This window comes from Pristis pectinata, chromosome 30 (assembly GCF_009764475.1).
Source record: "Pristis pectinata isolate sPriPec2 chromosome 30, sPriPec2.1.pri, whole genome shotgun sequence".
NCBI classification, from domain to species: Eukaryota; Metazoa; Chordata; class Chondrichthyes; order Rhinopristiformes; family Pristidae; genus Pristis; species Pristis pectinata.
The window spans coordinates 25721309-25742593 of NC_067434.1; the positions used below are offsets into that span (position 1 = coordinate 25721309).

Genomic DNA, 21285 nt, shown 5'->3' on the forward strand with positions numbered 1-21285 from the left:
ATTCCAGTTAAAAGAAAGGCCAGTAAGGGTGGGGAGAGCCAGCCTTGGACAACTAAGCAAGTAAAAGAAGCCAGCAAACTAAAAGCTCATACAAAGTCGCCAAGAGTAGTGGGAAACTGGAAGATTGAGAAAGCTTTAGAAAGCAACAAAGAATGACTAAGCAAGCAATAAGGAAAGAGAAGATAGATTATGAAAGTAAACTAGCACAAAATATAAAAACAGATAGTAAAAGTTTCTATAATTATATAAAGAGGAAAAGGATGGCTAAAGTGAACGTAGGTCCCTTGGAAAATGAGAAGGAGGAATTAATATTGGGTAATGTGGAAATGGCCGAGGCTTTGAACAACTACTTTGTGTCGGTCTTCGTGGTGAAGGACATGTCTAACATGCCAACAAGAGATGTTATGAATGCAATGGGAGGTGAGGACCTCAATAAAATCACTGTCACTAAAGAGGTAGTGATGAGCAAACTTGTGGACCTAAAGGTAGACAAGTCCCCTGGTCCTGATGGGATGCATCCCAGGGCACTGAAAGAAATGGCGGAAGTTATAATAGAGGCGTTAGTGATAATTTACCAAAATTCTCTGGACTCTGGGCAGGTCCCGGCAGATTGGAAGGGAACGAATGTCACGCCACAGTTTAAAAACGGATGTAGGCAAAAGGTAGATAACTATAGGCCAATTAGCTTAACGTCTGTAGTCAGGAAAATGCTTGAAGCTATCATTAAGGAAGAAATAGCGAGATATCTGGTTGGAAGTGGTTCCCTCAGACAGACACAGCATGGATTCAGGAAAGGCAGGTCCTGTTTGGCAAACTTACTGGAGGTCTTTGAGGATATAGTTAGCACAGTGGATAGAGGGGAACAGGTAGATGTTGTACACTTGATTTCCAGAAGGTGTTTGATAAGGTGCCGCATAAAAGATATCCATAAGAATGCATGGAGTTGGGGGTAATGGATAGATGATTGGTTAACCAATAGAAGACAGAGAGTTGGGATTAGTGGGTGTTTCTCTAGTTGGCAATCAGTGATGAGCAGGGTGCCGCAGGGGTCGGTGCTGGGCCTGCAAATGTTCACAATATGCATTAACGATTTGGAAGAGGGGACCGAGTGTAGTGTATCTAAGTTTGCTGATGACACTAAATTGAGTGGAAAAGCAAATTGTGCAGAGGATGTGGAGAGTCTGCAGAGAGATATAGATAGGTCCTTCACTCAACTCTGGAGCATCTGGACAGTAAAGACACTTACGTTAGACTGTTGTTTATTGACTACAGCTCTGCCTTCAATACAATAATACCAAGCAAGCTTGTCACCACACTCCTAGGACTCAACATCTCCCTCTGTAACTGGATCCTTGACTTTCTAACAAACAGACCGCAATCAGTGAGGATACGCAGCAATACCTCCAGCGCAATTATTCTCAACACTGGTGCACCTCAAGGCTGCGTCCTCAGCCCTCTACTCTACTCCCTAGACACTCATGACTGTGTGGCCAGATTCTGCTCTAACTCCATCTACAAGTTTGCAGATGATACCACCATTGTAGGCTGTATCTCAAACAGTGATGAGTCAGAGTACAAGAAGGAGATAGAGGGCTTAGTGGAATGGTGTCATGACAACAACCTTTCCCTCAATGTCAACAAAACTAAAGAGCTGGTCATTGACTTCAGGAAAGGGGGCGGTGTACATGCACCTGTCTACATCAATGGTGCTGAGGTCAAGAGGGTTGATAGCTTCAAGTTCCTGGGAGTGAACATCACCAACAACCTGTCCTGGACAAACCACGTGGATGCCATGGCCAAGAAAGCTCACCAGCACCTCTACTTCCTCAGGAGGCTAAATAAATTTGGTTTGTCCCCTTTGACTCTCACCAACTTTTACCGATGCACCACAGATAGCATCCTATCAGGATGTATCACAGCTTGGTATGGCAACTGCTCTGCCCAAGACCACAAGAAGCTGCAGAGAGTTGTGGACACAGTCCAGTGCATTACGGACACCAGTCTCGCCTCCTTGGACTCTGTCTTTACCTCTCATTGTCTTGGTGTAGCAGCCAGCATAATCAAAGACCCCACCCACCTGGGACATTCTCTCTTCTCTCCTCTTCCATCAGGTAGAAGATACAGGAGCCTGAGGGCACGTACCACCAGACTTAAGGACAGCTTCTACCCCACTGTGATAAGACTATTGAACAGTTCCCTTATACAATGAGATGGACTATGACCTATGACCTCATGATCTACCTTGTTGTGACCTTGCACCTTATTGCACTGCACTTTCTCTGTAGCTGTGACACTTTACTCTGTACTGTTATTGTTTTTTTTACCTGTACTACATCAATGGACTCTGTACTAACTTGATGTAACTGCACTGTGTAATGAATTGACCTGTAAGATCGGTTTGTAAGACAAGTTTTTCACTGTACCTCGGTACAAGTGACAATAATAAACCAATACCAATAGGTTAAGTGAGTGGGCAAGGGTCTGGCAGATGGAGTATAGTGTTGTTAAATGTGAGGTCATCCATTTTGGAAGGAAAAATAGAAGATCAAATTATTATTTAAATGGTGAAAGATTGCAGCATGCTGTTGTGCAGAGGGACTTGAGAGTGCTTGCACATGAATCGCAAAAGGTTGGTTTGCAGATGCAACAGGTTATTGAGAAGACAAATAGAATGTTGGCCTTCACTGCTAGAGGGATTGAATTTAAGAATAGGGAGGTTATGCTGCAACTGTACAGGGTACTGGTGAGGCCACACCTGGAGTACTGCGTGTAGTTCTGGGCTCCTTACTTGAGGAAGGATATACTGGCTTTGGAGGTAGTGCAGAGGAAGTTCACCAGGTTGATTCCAGAGATGAAGGGGTTAGCCTATGAGGAGAGATTGAGTCACCTGGGACTATACTCGCTGGAGTGCAGAAGAATGAGAGGGGATCTTATAGAAACATATAAAATTATGAAAGGGGTAGATAAGATAGAGGCAGGAAGGTTGTTTCCACTGGTAGGTGAGACTAGAACTAGGGGACATAGCCTGAAGATTCAGGGGAATAGATTTAGGATGGAGGTGAGGAGAAACTGCTTTTCCCAGAGAGTAGTGAATCTATGGAATTCTCTGCCCAGGGAAGCAGTAGAGGCTACCTCATTAAATATATTTAAAACACAGATAGATTTTTGCATAGTAGTGGAAGTAAGGGTTACGGGGAAAAGGCAGGTAGGTGGATCTGAGTCCACGGCCAGATCAGCCATGATCTTATTGAATGGCGGAGCAGCCTCGACGGGCCAGATGGCCTCCTCCTGCTCCTATTTCTTAGGTTCTTGTGCCCACAGCTGAACGTTTCAGGGTTTAGATGTTTCAGATGTAATAGAGAGGGATGTAAAAGAGGTGGGGGAGTTGCATTACTGATGAGGGAGAACTTCATAGATACACTTAGCGAGGACGTCTCAGAAGACTCATCCAGAGAGGCCCTATGGGTAGAGGTCAGCAATAGGGAAGGTGCAGTCACTGTGATGGGGGTATACAACAGGCCACCCAAGAGCCAATGGGAGTTAGAAGAATAGATATTTAGACAGATCATGGAAAGGTGTAGAAACAACAAGATTGTTGTAGTGGGTAATTTAACTTGCCCAATATTGACTGGGACTCCCTTAATGCCACAGGCTTACGTTGGGCAGGATTTGATAGTTGCATCAGTATTCACCAAGGAGGAGGATATGGATGTTGAGGAGGTTAGGGAAGGGCATGTTGATATTAAGAAGGAGGAGGTGACTTGATCATACAATGCAGAAGGTAGGTGGTATAGGGGTGTTTTCTGACTGGAGGTCTGTGACACGTTAGCAACGGTCAGTGCCGTGACCTCTGGGGTTTACAATACACATTTGTGATTCGGATGAAGATGTCGGCAGTCCAATTAGTAAGTTTGCAGACGACACGAAAATTGGTGGAGTCGTGAACAGTGAGGAAGGTCGTCAAGGGATGTAGCAGGATACAGATCTGTTGGACATTTGGGTGGAGGTATGGCAGATGGAGTTTTATCTGAACAGGTGTGAGGTCTTTTGGGAGGTCAAATGCAAGAGGAAATAGCAGGACCTTTCAGTGCATTGATGTACAGAGGGATCTTGGGGTGCAAGTCCATAGCTGCCTGTAAGTGGCAACACAAGTGGATAGGGTGGCCTTCATTATTTGAGGCATTGAGCATAAAAGTTGGGAAGTCATGTTGCAGCTGTATAAAACTTTGGTTAGGCCACATTTGGGGTATTATGTGCAGTTCTGGTTGCCACACTACAGGAAGGACTTAGAGGCTTTGGAGAGGGTGCAGAAGAGGTATATCAGGGTGTTGCCTGGATTAGAGAGTATCAGCTATAAGGAGAGGTTGGACAAACTTGGATTGCTTTCTCTGGATTGTCGGAGGCTGAGAGGAGACCTGATAGAAGTTTATAAAATTGCGAGAGGCACAGCTAGGGTACACAGTCTGTGTCTTTTTCCTAGGGTGAGAATGTCAAATATTAGAAGGCATAGCTTTAAGGTGAGAGGGGGAAAGTTTAAAGGGGATGTGCAAGAAAAGCTTTTTTATACAGAGACTGATAGGTGCCTGGAATGGGCTGCCAGGGGAGGTGGTGGAAGGAGATATGATAGTAATGTTTAAGAGGTACATGATATATCGCACACCACACCACAAGCCATCCTATATTCTCAGACAGCACACACAATACACACCACCACACCACAGACACACACCACACACCATCCCACATTCACAGATAGCATACACAGCAGACCACAGGCGCACGTCATCAGAGGTTCTGTGACTTGAAAATATATATGTATTTTTGCTTAATTTTAGCTTTTGCGATAATCCTGCTAGTTAAAAGTCTCATTTTCCAAAAGTTTTCAGGGAAATGAAACTTAAAAAAAAAAGAATTGTAGTTTGTCCTATCACAATTTTTGCTTTCTGGAAATCATACATCCTGTTATATTAATAGTTTTGTATGCAGTTTTAGGTGAGGTACTTTCCTGCCATTTTTTTGTAGTGATGTTAAATGTGGAATATGTGAATGGATAAGTAGTTAACGCTTGTGGAGCAGGTGGATAGTGGTGGTGACTTTGACTACAGTGTCATATTTGGTGTATGGGAATAATTGCTTAAGGCTATGTTTTGGCTTACGTCTGGGTTGCAGCAGCTGTATTTGTGGTATCGAAAAGGGAAGGTAATTGTTTGTTAAATTGCATCTTCTAATTTTCCTTTTCCTCTTATAGAGAAATGTGTCCCTTGACCATACAGCTGAGGTGAATAGCTCACTCTGAGGAATTACAATATAAACTCTCATCCTGGCTCCTGCATGCACTGTCCCTTGTGCAATTCCAGGCCATGCCATGACAACATATAGAAAAATGAGTTTGACGAAGCAGATCAGTAATTTACTCATTAATATCTTTCCCTTTTGCTAATCAGCAAACCTTGCATTGGATGGAAGCTGAATTTAGTTCTGATGCTTAGAGGCAATTAATTATGCTGCATTCATGTTGATACTTCCAACTGAGCACTTGCAAGATGATTATTGTTAGTCATTTATTATTTGGGATTGCGTTGCAACCCTTGTCCCAATATACAAACAAGTACAACAGTTTTTCTTTAATCTGGTTTTCTGGTCCTACCAACTTTTCTAGTTTGGCATCTTCTGTAAATACTCTTCTTTAAACTGTTCTACTAATCATGAACCTTGATACTCCAATTTTTCATACCACTGATTTGCACACAGTTTGGTAGGAAGAAACATTGGTTAGTGGATGGGAGTCTGTTCAGAGCTCTCACGATCCAAAAATGTGAATCAATATGACCCTATCCCACTTTCTGAGAATTTGATACATGCCTTGTAATTGGTGTTTCCCAGACATGTACATTAACAATCAGACACTCATTGTTGAAAGTAGTACAACATATCTGGTGAGGCTAGAGGCATAATCTCCAAAACTTTGAACAAAACTGTATATACAGTGAGCTTTTGCAAACAATGTATCTCCTGTGTGCAGTAATGATATGGTATAAGTGCAAATTTATTTCTGAGTGCATGCGACTCATTAGCTGGGTGCTACTTTTGCTGCATTAACTATGAACTTTAGTTTTAACATCAGTGAGAACTTTGCAGCAGTGATGGGTGAGGGGGTGTTCGTGCAAGGTCAGAGACAAAGATTAAGTGAATTTGAGAAATGGATTTTGAAATTTATAGCTTCCTTAAGGGCAACAAACTGAGTGTGTGAGGCACTGTCTAATGTTTATATGTTTAGAAGGCTTCCTGTTTACTGGAGGCACTTGTGAAGCACTGTCTGAATGCTCCTGATCTAATCTGACTAGATCAAATGATTCTTTGAATCTTTAAAAATCAATGATCTAAAAGTGGTGCAGTATCTGAACATAGGTTTAGATTTGTCCATGTTAAACTCCATGTGTAATTGCTGCTTTTGAAGTTTATGCTGAATTACTAAAATGTTCTCCTGAGGGTTTGAAAAATGTGATCGACAGTTTACCAGCATCTGCTCAGAAGAGGTTCTGGTTGCCGCTGTTGCTTAGTGATTAATGCCGGAAAGGAGCACAGAACGGGTGGTATGAATCCTAGAGTTACTAGTTAAAACCTAGTGACTGAGCAAATTTAATTTAAAACTGCTATCAATCTGTTGCATATACATTTTCAAATTCGCCACTTTGTTCATAACTTTTGTCTTTGGCTTTTTCACATTGCTTTTTCAAAATGTCCAGTTGCTCTTTTACATTGCCAGGCCTTGTTCATAATTGCCTGAATATTTGTGGTACAAGATTTAAATTCATTTATTGGAAATTTTATGAATGCCTTGAACATCTTCGCAATATACAGTGGTTCAGTTTACATAGAAAAGGTGTAGAGATCTGTTAATATTGTAAAACAAAAGAATGAAGATGTTCTTTATCAATATCTTTATCAAAGTTTGCTAGTGCTGCTTTGGGGGGGTATGGGGTGATTTTAAACTAGAGTTGCAGGGGGGTGGGAACCAGAGGGTCAGGGCAGCAAGTGGAGGGGCTGTGAGGAAAGTAGATGTTAAGACTACAAGCAAAGATGGAAACCGAAAGGTTGAGGTGGTGGGACTTATGCTCTGAGTTGCGTCTATTTCAATGCAAAGGGTATCGTAGGTAAGGCAGATGAATTTGGAGCGTGGATCCGTACGTGGAATTATAATGTTGTAGTCATTAGTGAGACTTGGTTGCAGGAGGGACAGGGCTGGCAGATCAATGTTCCGGGGTTCTGTTGTTTTAGACATGATAGGGGAGATATTACTCATCAGGGAAAATGTCACGGCAGTGCTCAGAGAGGACATACTGGATGGCTGGACTACTGGGGCAGTTTGGGTGGAACTGAGGAATAAAAAAGGATGACCACATTAATGGGACTATATTATAGACCTCCCAATAGTCAGCGAGATTTAGAGGAGCAAATTTGTAGATAGATAGCAGACAGTTGCAGGAAATACAAAGTTGTGATAGTAGCTGATTTTAACTTTCCACATATTGACTGGGACTCCCATACTGTAAAAGGACTGGATGGGATAGAGTTTGTCAAATGTGTTCAGCAAAGTTTCCTTAATAAATATGTAGAGGTCACAACTAGATAGAGCACGATACTGGACCTCCTGTTAGGGAATGAGACAGGGCAGATGACAGAAGTGTGTGTAGGGGGACGCTTAGGATCTAGTGATCATAATTCCATTAGTTTCAAGGTAATTATGTAGAAGAATAGAACTGGTCCTAGGGTTTAAATTCTAAATGCAGGAAGGCCAATTTTGAGGGCATCAGAAGGGATCTGGCAGGCGTGCATTGGGATAGGTTGTTTTCCAGCAAAGAGGTGCCTGTTAAGTTGGAGACCTTCAAAAGCGAAATATTGAGAGTACAGAATTTGTATGTTCCTGTTGGAATAAAAGGCAAGGCTAACAGATTTAGGGAACCTTGGTTATCGAAGGATATTGAGGCCCAGATAAAGAAAAAGAAGATGGCGCATATCAGGTATAGGCAGTTCGTATCAATGAGGTGCTTGAGGAGTATATGAAATACAAGAGAAATCAGGAAGGCTGAAAGAGGACATGAGGTTCCTCTGGCAGACAAGGTAAAAGAGAATTCCAAGGGTTTCTATAGCTATATTAAGACCAAAAGGATAGTAAGGGACAAAATTGGTTCTCTTGAAGATCAGCATGGTCATCTATGCGTGGAGCTGAAAGAGATGGGGGAGATCTTAAATGAATTTTTTGCATCTGTATTTACTCAAGAGACAGATACATAGTCTATAGAACTGAGAAAGAAGAGGAGTGAGGTCATGGACCATATTCGGATTACAGAAGAAGAGGTGCTTGCTGTCTTGAGGTGAATTAGGGTGGATAAATTGCCAGGGCCTCATGATGTTCCCCTCAGACCTTGTGGGAGGCTAGTGCAGAAATTGCAGGGGTCCTGGCAGAGATATTTAGAATGTCCTTAACCATGGGTGAGGTGCCGGAGGACTGGAAGATAGCTAATTTTGTTCCATTGTTTAAGTAACGTTCTAAGAATAAACTGGGAAATTATAGGCCGGTGAGCTTGATGTCAGTTGTGGGTAAGTTATTGGAAGGTATTCTGAGGGACAGGACATATAAGTATTTGGATAGACAGGTCCTGATTAGGGATAGTCAACATGGCTTTGTGTGTGGCTGGTCATGTCTAACCAATCTTAAAGAGTTTTTCGGGGAGGTTACCAGGAAGGTTTGATCAAGGGAAGGTGGTGGATGTTGTCTGTGTGGAATTTAGCAAGGCCTTTGACAAAGTCCCGCATGGGAGGCTGGACAAGAAAGTTAAGTCACTTGGGATTCAGGATGAAGTAATCAATTGGATTCAACATTGGCTATAGCAGAAGAAGCCAGTGAATGGTAGTAGGTGGTTGTCTCTCTGATCAGAGGCCTGTGACTAGTGGGACCATTGTTGTTTATCATCTGTATTAATGATTTAGGTGATAATGTGATAAGATAAGTCACATGTACATCGAAACACACAGAAAAATACTACTTTTTGCGTAGAGTGTTCTGGGGGCAGCCCGCAAGTGTCGCCACGCTTCCAGCACCAACATAGCATGCCCACAACTTCCTAATCTGTACATCTTTGGAATGTGGGAGGAAACCGGAGCACCTGGAGGAAACCCACGCAGACATGGGGAGAACGTACAAACTCCTTACAGTGGCCAGAATCAAACCCGGGTCGCTGGTGCTGTAAAAGCATTAAGCTAACCGCTACACTACCATGCCTGCCCGGTAAACTGGATCAGCAAATTTATGGATGACACCAAGATTGGGGGCGTAGTGGACAGTGAGGAAGGCTGTCAAACCTTGCAAAGTGATCCAGACCAGCTGGGAAATGAGCTGAAGAATGGCAGATGGAATTTAATGCAGATGAGTGTGAGGTGATGCACATTGGGAGGACAAACCAGGGTAAGACTTGCACAGTGAATGGTAGGGCACTGAGTTGTACAGTAGAACAAAGGGACCTGGGAATACAGATCCATAATTCATTGAAAATGGCATCACGGGTAGATGGCGTCGTAAAGAGAGCTTTTGACACATTGGCCTTCATAAATCAGGGCATTCAGTACAGGAGTTGGGATGTTTTGTTGAAGTTGCGTAAGACGTTGGTGAAGCCAAACTTAGAGTATTGTGTGCAGTTCTGGTCACCTACCTACAGGAAGGATATCAATAAGCTTGGAAGAGTGCAGAGAAAACTTGCACGGATGTTGCTGGGACTTGAGGACTTGAGTTATAGGGAAAGGTTGAATGGATTAGGACTTTATTCCCTGGCGAGCAGGAGAATGAGAGGAGATTTTATAGAGGTGTACAAAATTATGAGGGGTATAGATAGGGTGAATGCATGCAGGCTTTTTCCCCTCAGGTTGGGTGAGAATAGAACTAGAGGTCATAGGTTTAAGGTGAAATATTTAAAGGGAATCTGAGGGGAAACTACACTCAGCGGGTGGTGCGAGTGTGGAATGAGCTGCCAGCGGAAGTGGTGGAAGCAGGTTAAACTGTAACATTTAAGAGAAGTTTGGATAGGTGCATGGATGAGAGAGGTATGGAGGGCTATGGTGTGGGTGCAGGTAGATGGGACCAAGCAAAAAACCAGGCTGGCATGGACTAGATGGGCCGAAGGACCTGTTTCTGTGCTGTAGTGCTCTGTGACTCTAAAACTGAGTGTGGCAGGCTAGGGTTGTATTCAAGATTGTTAAGGTTCCTGCTTTCCACCAGACAAACCCATCCCAGGAACAGGTTTAACTTACCCCTCTCCCCCACCACCCCCCCCCCCCCCAACCCCTACCACTGGTTATGGTATTTAGGTAAACTTTGCTGCAATATTAACTGGGAAATAAAATTGAACGATTCAATGAAACTGCCACGATTGTCACAGCAGACATTATTTTGCTGCTTATCAGAAAGCTGTGTGAGCAGCTTCTGTTCCAACAGACCTGGTGATATACCCACTGAGCTCACAACACTCCTGCCACACCAAAACACGTTCCAGACCTCGGGGTGGTGGACCTTGCAGATATGCTTCAGTGGTGGTCACAATGTACACATCACCAACAGAATGGACAACTGCAGTTTTCCCAGGACTCCTTTGATGCCACACTGGGTCAAATGCTGCCCTGATGTCAAGTGCATTCACTCACCTCTGGGATTCTGCTTTTTGGGTCATGTTGCAACCAAGGTCTGAAGCCGAGTGGTCCTGGTCAAACCCAAGCAGGGCAGTGTATTGGTGAATAAATACTGCTTGACTGCACCGCCAGCACCATCAATCACGCTGCTGATGGATTGAGAGCAGTCTGATTGGGTAGGAATTGGCCACACGGGATTCGTCCTGTAACTGCACTGGAAAAGCTTGTCTAGAGCCGTTTCTGGAGCACAAGTCTTCAGGACCTCAGTTGTTCTATCACACAGCCTTTGCTGTATTCTGTGCCCCCCTGCCAGTTTGTGATGTCCCCTCAGATTGGAGTTCTGGAGAATGAGCGGTGATCTTTTTGAATCACTCCTCATTGAACCAGGGTTATCATATGCACAAGTACATCTAGGCACAGGCGCAATGAAAGACTTACTTGCAGCAGCAACACAGGGTGATCCCCGTGTTTGACAGTAATGGTAGAGTGAGGGATATGTTGGGCTGTGTGGTTACAGGTTGTGTACATTTCTGCTGCTGGTGATAGTCCACCACACCTCGTGGATGGCCAGTGCTGAGTTGTGGGACCTTGTCAAAAGCCTTACTGAAGTCCATGTAAACCACTTCCACTGCACTTCCTTCAATAGTTTTCTCAGTTATCTCAAAAAATTCAATCGGATGTGTGACACACAATCTCCCCTGCACAAAACCATGCTGACACCTCCTAATCAGTCCCTGACTTTCCAAGTGAACAAAAATCCCGTCCCTCACAACCTTCTCCAACAATGTCCCCACCACTGATGTAAGGCTCACCAGCCTGTAGTTTCCAGCTTTGTCCCTCCTGTCTTTTCTAAATAAGGGGACAATGTTAGCTATCCTCCAAGTCTTCTGATCACCGTGGCACACAGATGCAAAAATCTCCTCCCTTGCTTCCCTTAGTAACCAGGAATATATCCCATCAGACCCAAGGGATTTATCCACCCTAATGTGCTCCAATATTTCTAACACTCCCTTCTTCCCAATACAGACATGCTCCAGAATATCAGCGAAACACTCCTCTAACTCTCTGGCCTCCACATCCTTCTCCCTGGTGTATTACATTTAGGACCTCGCTCGGATCTCCTGGTTCTAAACCTAGATTACCCCTTTGCTCCCCAGAGGAACCTACTCTTTCCTTATCTGTTCTGAGTCTATCCATTTTGAACAAACTATTGTTCCACACAACATGATGAAAGGTGTCCTTGGTGCGAAGATGGGTTTTGGTGTTGCAAGGACTGTGTGGTGGTCACTTCTATCAATGCATGGACAGCTGTAACTACCACAGGTAGATTGGTGAGGATGGGGTCAAGTAGGTTCACCCCTCATTTTGATTCACTCACTACCTGCCGCAGAGCCCAACAGGCAGTTCTGTCCTTCAGGACGTGGCCAGCTCACTCAGTAGTGGTGGTACTAGTGTTGGACATTGAAGTCCCCATCCAGAGTATATTCTGTGCTCTTGCTACTTTCACTGGTTCCTCCAAGTGTTCAACATGGAGGAGCACTGATTCATCAACTGAGGGAGGATGGGAACCAAGAGATGTCCTTCCCCATGGTTGACCTGATGCCAGAGGATAATAGAGTTTTAGAGTCACTCATCTCAGAAACACTCCCTTCAGGCCACCATGTCCATGCTGTCTACCAGGCTCCTGTTCATACTAATTCCATTAACCAGCAAGGTCCATAACTTTCTATGCCTTGGTGATTCATGCCATGAGACTTCACAAGATCTACACCAGGTCTCCAAGGGCTGTTGTCTCCACCTGTTCTACAGTGAATGCTAAATCTGAAACCACTTCACTTCACTGCTACCCCATGGACAGATAAATCATGTTACTGATTTATCAACTGGTGCTTGCAAAAATGTTCATATTGGGAAAAAAAATATTGTTTTCCTTTATCAGCAAGGGAGCTGATGGAGAGTCTGGCTCACTGCCCATGAGCTCTGATTCAGTGAGCACAAACACACAGGCTGTTGTTTGATGTGGACAGCTCTCCCAAGTTAGACAGCTGTCTCCAGATGTTTCTGAGGAGGACATTACCATGGTTGCCTGGGCTGGAAGGAACTTTGGCGTTTCTGAATTCAGTGCGCAGGTTGAGGCCAGAAGATTAGTCCAGTTTTATTTCTTTTCTGTTTCAGCACAGCGGTATTGGTACAAGGGGACAGTCTGGCCATTTGAGAGGACATTTTTAGAGTCAACTACATTTGTTGGTCTGGAGTCACATATTTCCTTCCACACCACAGATTTCCTTCCCCAAAATACATTAGTGAGTGAGATAGATTTCTAAAACAGTCTGATAGTATTGTGGTCATCATGACCAAGACTAGGTGATTATCCCACACTCCCCAGATTATAAACAGAATTTAAATTCCACAGCTGTTGTGGTGGGATTTGGACTTGGCTCTCTCTGGATTATTCATCCAGGCCTCTGGATTACTGAACTCCTGAACTATCACTTGAATAACATCGGCAAGAGGAAGGTGTGGGGAGATGCAGAAAATAGCAGGAAAAAGTCTAATGCATTTTCTGCCCTAAGTATTTTTTTCTTTTATTGTCAATTTGAACATGTTTTGCAAACAAAGGTTGATGAATCAGTAACATGATTTATCTGTCCGTGGGGTAGAAGTGATGTGCTTTCAGATTTGGCATTCACTGCAGAACAAATACGTGAAATGAATAAAGAAAAGAAGTGTTTAGTCAGAAGGGGAACCATGGAGGGAGGAGAGAGGTTTTAGCAAGTCCAGGCATGAAAGATGCTTATCACGGAGAAAAACAGAGTCAAAGGGAAAGCACAAGCTCATGGATTGCTCAGAGGCAGGAGGTTGTAGGAGCCTCTGTGTTCCTGCCGACAGCTCCGACTGGGAGAAATGACTGACGGGGATTAGGTGCTGAGCAATGACTGTAACCTGATCTGTTTGGTCTAATCTCTTCAAACACCTGCAGGTTTTAGGGACAAAGAGTCGTACTTTGTTCTGTATTAGTGTCCTATATCTTTAGTCCTCTATTTTCAAAAATTATTTCTAACTTTTTTCTCTGAAAATCCAATCCCACTGGATGATCTGAGTTGACAAAGTGCCAGAATTCGATCTTTACAGCTCCTGATTTGCCGCTGTCTGCCCAGAGCCCAGCTCCTGAAGGGGATGAGCTTCAAGTCACAGAAGTAAAGCCACGTACCCACATTATCTTGTGTGTTCAAGCCTGCTGAACCTCACAACCCTGGTCTTCATTCACTGACACATTAAGAGATCCCTGAGATAGTCGGGGAAGCTGTAAAGGGAGTGGATCAAATGTGTAATGTGCCTATTAGATTGTCCCTGCACAGGTGAAGGGATGGTCTAGCTGGTGGAAGGGGAACTGAAATGGTGAGCGTCCACATGACAGGAGGAACTGCGATTGGTGGAATGAGAGAAGGAAGTGTTGGATTGTTAGGGAAACAGACTAGTGTGGAGCAGCACGGAGAGAGTATCCGTGAGCAACCGCTCTATAAAAACGCAAAGGGAGAAGTTTAATGACCTTGCCAGGACAGTAAAGATGAGAATGATTTTAGATAAGTACTGAGGATGATAGTTACATTGTGGGGAAACATGGGGCAAGGGCTGTAGAGGGGAAGGATATTGGCTCAGAAGATCAAGTAGCAGAATCCACTTGTGTGGAGCTAAGGACCAGCAAGGGTCATCGACCATTGGAGGGAGTTGTCTCTAGGCCCCAAACAGTAGCAGTAGGGCAGAGTATAAATTAGGAAATTAGAAGAAAAGATAATAATTATTGCAGGGTCTTTCAACTACATAGAGGCTGGGTAGTTGATGGGAAGGGTGAATTCATGGAGCGTAACAGAGATGGTCTTCCAAGTCAGTATGTGGAGGAAACAGACTATTTTAGACTGAGAAAAGGTTAATTGATGATCTGGGAGTTAAGGGGCCTTCAGGGAATAGTGATCATAATGCGATAGAATTTAATGTAAAGATTGAACATGATTTAATACAGTTTGGAACCTGTGTCTTGAATTTGAATAAAGCAAATTATAGAGACATGAGGCAGCGTTGGTGACAGAAGATTGGGATACTACACTAAAAGATATAACAGTAAACAAGCAGCAACTCACATTTAAAGAATTAATACATAGTTCACAACTAATATAAATCTCTTTAAGACAAAAAAAAGCTAACAGGAAAAAGGGTCCTGCCATTGCTGTCAAAAGAAGTTTTACATCAAAGGAAAAGGCCTGTTACATTGAATAAATCAGAAAGCTGAAGGAATGAGAATATCTCAGAGTTTAGCAAAAGAGGACCAAGGCATTGAAATGAAAGAGAAAATAGAATAGCCGGCAAAATATAAAAACTGACTGTGAACTCTTCCGTCCATCTATAAAAAGGAAATGATTAGTAAAGATTACTGTGTGTCCATCACAGACTTTGGCAAATGGAAACATTGGAGATTGGGAGAGTGAGGAAATGGCAGTGAAATCAAATATTTTGTGCCTGTCTTCACGGAAGGGACACAGAAACACTTCCGGAAATAATGGGTCTGAAATAAATGGAGAAATTCACAACAGTGAATGAAGCAGTTAAAAATTAATAGGACCAAAAGGTGATAATTTCATATTATGTTCATCATATTTTCCTTGCAACAGAGGAGGCCTTTCAGCCCATCGAGTCTATGCCAGCTCTCAGAGCAATTCCATCAATTCCATTTCTCCACATACTCATATGCCCATTAAACCCCCCCCCCACCCCGAATTCTTGTACCACCCACCTGTGTCAGGTAATTTGCAGTGGTCTATTAACCCACCATGAGCATGAAGGTTCCACGTAGACACCATCGGAGGTCAGCATCAGCTCGGGACACTCAATGAGCTGCATCCTATGGTTTTGGAGGAAGTAGCAGTGGAGGTAGCAGATGCTCTGGTTATCTTCCAAACTTCCACAGATTCTTTCACAGTTCCCACATGTTGGAAGGTAGGGAGTATAAACCTGCTATTTAGGAAAGGCAGGAGATCTAAAACAGGAACTGTAGACAATGTGATACAGGCCACTTGGAAAACAATAATGGGATTGGGCAGAGAAAACATGAAAGGGAGGTCATGTTTGGTAAACATGTTGGGTTTTTGAGGTTGAGGATAGATAAAGGTGAATCAGTTGTGATGCTTTAGATTTTTTGGAAGACTTTCCATGTGGCAGTCCTTGTACACAAATCTCTGAAAGCTAATTGCCTGCTGAATCTGGAAATTAGGAAGACACATAGGTTGGCCTTTACTGCAGGAAGATTTGAGTACAAGAGTACAGATGCTTTGCTCCATGTATAAATTGGTAAATTGGTTTATTTTGGTCACATGTACTGAGGTACAGTGACAAATTTGTCTTGCATGCAGATATTTCATTACAACAATACATTGAGGTAGTGCAAGAGAAAACAACAACAGAATGCAGAATAAAGTGTTGCAGTTACAGAGAAAGTGCAGCACAGGCAGACAATAAGGTGCAAGGTCATAACGAGGTAGATTGTGAGGTCAGGAGTCCACCTTATTGTACTGGGGAACTGTTCAATAGACTCGGTGGGCTGAAAGGCCTCCTTCTCTGTTGCAAGGAAAATATGATGAACATAATATGAAATTATCACCTTTTGGTCCTATTAATTTTTAACTGCTTCATTCACTGTTGTGAATTTCTCCGTTTATTTCAGACCCATTATTTCCAGAAGTGTTTCTGTGTCCCTTCCGTGAAGACAGGCACAAAATATTTGTCTGATTTCACTGCCATTTCCTCACTCTCCCAATCTCCAATGTTTCTATTTGCCAAAGTCTGTGATGGACACACAGTGATCTTTACTAATCATTTCTTTTTTATAGATGGACGGAAGAGTTCACAGTCAGTTTTTATATTTTGCCGGCTATTCTATTTTCTCTTTCATTTCAATGCCTTGGTCCTCTTTTGCTGAACTCTGAGACATTCTCAGTCCTTCAGCTTTCTGATTTATTCAATGTCATAGGTCTGTAGAGCCTCAGTTGCTGAGCATATTCAAGGCAGAAACTGATAGATTCTTGATATAGAGGGAATTGAGGGTTATGGGTTAGTGCAGGAAAGTGACACTGAGGATCTAATCTTCTCGAACAGTGGAGCAGACACATGCTGAATGGTCCACTCCTGTTTCCTTCTTTTGATGTAATGTCCTTGTGAGTCAGTTGTCAACTGTTGTTTTTGGGGATTAGGTAACATGTGCCTATCAGCACTGAATGATTCATCACAATTATTGCATGAGAATAAGAAGGGCCCTGCAGGCACCAGACTGAAATTTCCACCTATGAGTTCACGTGAACCGACGACTGGTGTTCCAGGCCAAGAAACTAAATGCCCTATAGGATGGAGATATCCACCAGAGAGCAAAGCTGGTGATTATCACATTAAAGTTTGGTTTGGAAATGTCCATTTAATTGGTTCCCTCTCCTGGCTTCACTGATCACAGCCACAGCATCCATTAGTAGGAATAGTAAAGCTCACTCACGCATATTAACTTTGTGCGGGTGTGTGCACAGGTGCACGTGCAGGTATGCATGTGTGTGTGCGCGCATGCGTGCACAGGGGGGTGCGCTTGGGTGTGTTTGAGATACAGCACGGAAACAGGCCATTCGGCCCACTATGTCCACACTGACCAGTGGGCACCCATTCATATGAATCCCACATTCTAGTACTTGACCTGTAGCCCTCGATGTGGCCCTGTCCCTCAGCAAGAGGGCAAGAAGTTTGGAATTAAGATCAGCTGATGCATTGATGAAGGAACTTGTTTCCTAAACTAGTAATAAAAGTACAAAATTGTTAGATGTTCAGGAACCAATGATATATCTCAACTTGTTGCATTTTCTTTATATTCATAAAAAAATTCCCGTCTTTGCTTTGAAACCAAGCCAAGCACAGCTGTGTCTGGACTTGTTGGGCACCTTGTGATTAGTGTGTGCAGTCTAGCGTATGATGGGAGAGGAACTTCTGTGGTCTCTGCTGCTGAAGGAAGAGCAAGTTGCTGATAGGAGTCATGTGAGCCTAGCAGTCCTGGGTCATTGTCCCGCTCTGTGTGTGTGGTACAGCTGTCAGTCTGACATCCACCCCGTGTAGAACATCATGTGCCCATGAATCTGACTCTGCCAACCCTTCACATTGGAGGATACATGGGTCTTGCCGGGTATTAAGGTTAAGCTTTTAGTTTTTGGTAAATATGTTGAGTGCCCAACACTAATACCACAAACTTTGAAAATGTCACATTATCTTATGACGTAGAAGGAGGCCATTCCACCCATCAAGTCAATGCCAGCTCTCAAACCATTCCCATCATTTATTTCCCTATAAACTATTCTCTCACTTGCCCATTAACTCAACCAACCACCCACCCCCCAACATCTCCACTGACATCCCCCTACACGAGGGGTAATTTACAGTGGACAATTAACTGACCTGCACGTCTATGGGATGTGGGAGGAAGCTGGAGCACCCAGGGGAAACCCATACGGTCACAGGGAGAATGTGCAAACTCCACACAGACAGCACCCGAGGTCAGGATCAGTGCAGCAGCAGCACTACCTGCTGTGCCTGTTTAATGACTGCAAAGTCACCTGAACCTGCTGTGATTAGTTTTTTTTTGCCATGCGGTACTCTGTGCCTTTGTCTCAGCAACAACTATTGGGAAACTCCAATTGTATCTCATTGTGTCCAAACGCTTAAATTGCACCTTTTCAGTGAGGCGTACCTGATAAATACATGAACCTGCCAATCCTAATACTTGCCCTTGGTGCAGTTTGTTGAAATTGAACAGAAACCATTCATTAAATGTTTAATTGCGGAATCGTTGCATAACCTAACATGTATTCAATGTTGAGAAGCAAATATTCAAGATATTTTGTTTCTGGTTAATTTAAGCAACAGTTTAATTAATTTAACATTTTACTTTGTTGTCTTTTGGCAGACCACAGTTATGATGCACATTTCATGAGCCCTGTAACAGTGCTCCCCTGGGGCAGTGTTTATAGCCAGGCAGTGGAATGGGTCAACTGGTTTGGTGAAAGCTGAATATTTGGCCCGTGGGTAGCAGACTTTTAGAAATATGTGAAGTAAATCATTAACGTTAGAGCCAACATTTGTGAATGAAGCAGTTATGGATGTCAGAAAGTCTAATGCACCCATTCGGGTGTGTGAGAATGCGCAGCGGACTGCTGACACCCTGGGGTGTTGGAGGGTTGGGGCACCTGCTGTGACTAAGGATAAAGGTAAACGGTTTACTGGTGTGGTGAAGAGCCAGGGCGGTGCAGGTCCAGTGGCCCCAGAGCGGTGCAGGTCCAGTGGCCCAGATCCTTGATCGCAGCAGGTGTCTTAATCCCTCCAACACTCCTAGGTGTCAGCCCAGAGAGGTGCTGGTCAGAACCTGATGTCTCAAGAGAGCCCAGCGCTGAACACCCCCAGGATAACATGGTCCAAGCTGCCCTCCAACAGGAATTCTGCCATCCTGTGTGGAAGAGGTAGTAGGGCACAAGGGTGACTGATGCCCAGGCCAGTGAATCTGTGGTGAAGGACACAGACATGGTTCAGATCACATTTCACTCTGGGGGGAACATACTGATTTTAAATTGCACAGCACTGAAAGCCTGATCCCGAACAATGAATGAATAAATAAGTGCATCAGCCTCTGGAGCCAGCAGTGCAGCAGGGGGTCAGATGTAGTTTATAGTTCGTTGTTTCCTGAATTGTAATATTGTGTCTTCCATCCTCTGATCTATGGGAACTATTCCAAAATCTGTGGAATTCTGGAAGATCAAAGCCACTGCAGTCCCCATTGGCTGTAGCCATTTCAGATCTCAGTCCCACTAATTTTCCAATGCTAGTTCTTTCAAAGACTAACTTCTTCAGCAACACAAGAGGCTGCAGATGCTGGAATCTGGAGCAAAAAAAACAAGCTGCTGGAGGAACTCAGTGGGTCAGACAGCATCTGTGAGAGGAATAGGTGGTCAATATTTCGGGTCAAGTCCCTTCATCTGAATCTCTTTATGTTTTACATTTCCCAATAGACTCTTAGTCCCCACTGTTTCCAGAACATTTTTAATGTCTGCTACAGTGAAGACAGAAACAAAATAGTTAAAATCTTTGCAGCTTCCTCTTTCCCATCGTATTCTGTATCTCTGCCTGTAGATCAGGTTCTGATGCAGGGTCTCAACCCAAAATGTCGACAATTCTTCCTCCCGCCCCCACCCCCACCCCCACAGATGCTGCTCGACCCACTGAGTTCCTCCAGCAGATTGTTTGTTGCTCCAGATTCCAGCAGCTGCAGTCTTTGGTGTGTGTAGAAGATCTTTGGTTCACTATCCATTGGTCTAAGAGCAGTGTCTTGGGATGCTTTATTCCCCTAGAAGTGACATTTGCAAATATTGTTGCTGAATTTAGCTCAAATAAATGCACTGAAATAAAAATCACAGAAAGTGCTAGAAACACTCAGCAGGTCCTGACACATCTGTGGTCAGAGAAACAGAACCTCTGTCAGATCTTTGACCTGAAACATTAGCTCTCTTTCTTTTCCCACAGGTGCAGCCTGACCTGCTGAGTACTTCCAGCATTTTCTGTTTTTACTTTAGATTTCCAGCATCTCAGTTTTTCCACTTTTTTTTGAAATAATGATTATCTCTGGCTTTCCGGATTGATTAGCTTAAGTTGTCTTGAATTAAGTGATAAACTTTACTGAGGAAGCCAGCCAAACTAAACACTGTGGAATGAAGCAAAAGGTTTTTGGCTTTTAAATAATGAATGTGAAAATGTAATTTTTCTAGTTTTTTAAAATTTTATTAGAAAATTCATGATCCATACAAACAAGTTTGACAATATGTTTCAATTTATCAAATATTCTGTTCTACAACGGCAATTAGAAAGACTACATAAATATCTCTGTGCTTAATATCAAACAGTACATAAATTAAAAAATTCTAGATAATACTTTTAAAGTACATTGCTAAGAATGCACTGCAGTTTAAATTCATGTAAACACTAACCAGTTTCAATCGGTCTACGATTAATTGGTTCAGCAATGTAAACCATTGCACAAATATTTTCAGTCAGATCATTTGTGAAATCTTTAAGACAAGCCCCTTGGAATTACATTTTGTTGATCATCCATTTTTACACACAGTGTCCTGGACAATAGTGGACACTGAAAGAAAATAATCAGCACATTAACATGGAGGTGCTAATTTAATAATAGGCAGCATAGATTTTAATTATAAAATAGAAATAAATAGTTTGCACCATTGCATTCATCTTTGTTTCACACATCACAGCCTGGAAGTGAACATCAGTATGTAATAATAGATTTAAAGAAGGCAGAAGACAGGTTCTTGGTACATAACTCTTAAATATTAGTAACCTTTTGAGCCTGGAAGTAGCCACCGCACATTACAAATTATAAGGATCTATAAGGAAAGTTAGATTCAATGGTTTTGTGTCTTTTTTTCATTATCTTGAATAACATCGTGGTTCAGTGATTCTTTTAGGTCTTGTTTTCTTAATTTTTTCGTCTCGGAACTTGAAGACATTCCTTCTTCCTTT

The 21285-nt window shown here is 43.1% G+C and overlaps 1 protein-coding gene across 3 annotated transcripts in view; it reads left to right on the forward strand.

The window, feature by feature from the left end:
* Positions 1 to 21285, forward strand: part of rassf4a (Ras association domain family member 4a) — a 170932-nt gene that overhangs the window by 47573 nt on the left and 102074 nt on the right. The window contains exon 1 of one of the 3 annotated variants that reach the window (XM_052041500.1): positions 5100 to 5199. The exons of the other annotated variants lie outside the window; for them this stretch is intronic. The gene's annotated coding sequence lies outside the window, so the exon portion shown is untranslated. Of the gene's footprint in view, positions 1 to 5099; positions 5200 to 21285 lie in introns of those variants that run through there. 3 annotated transcript variants of the gene reach the window in all.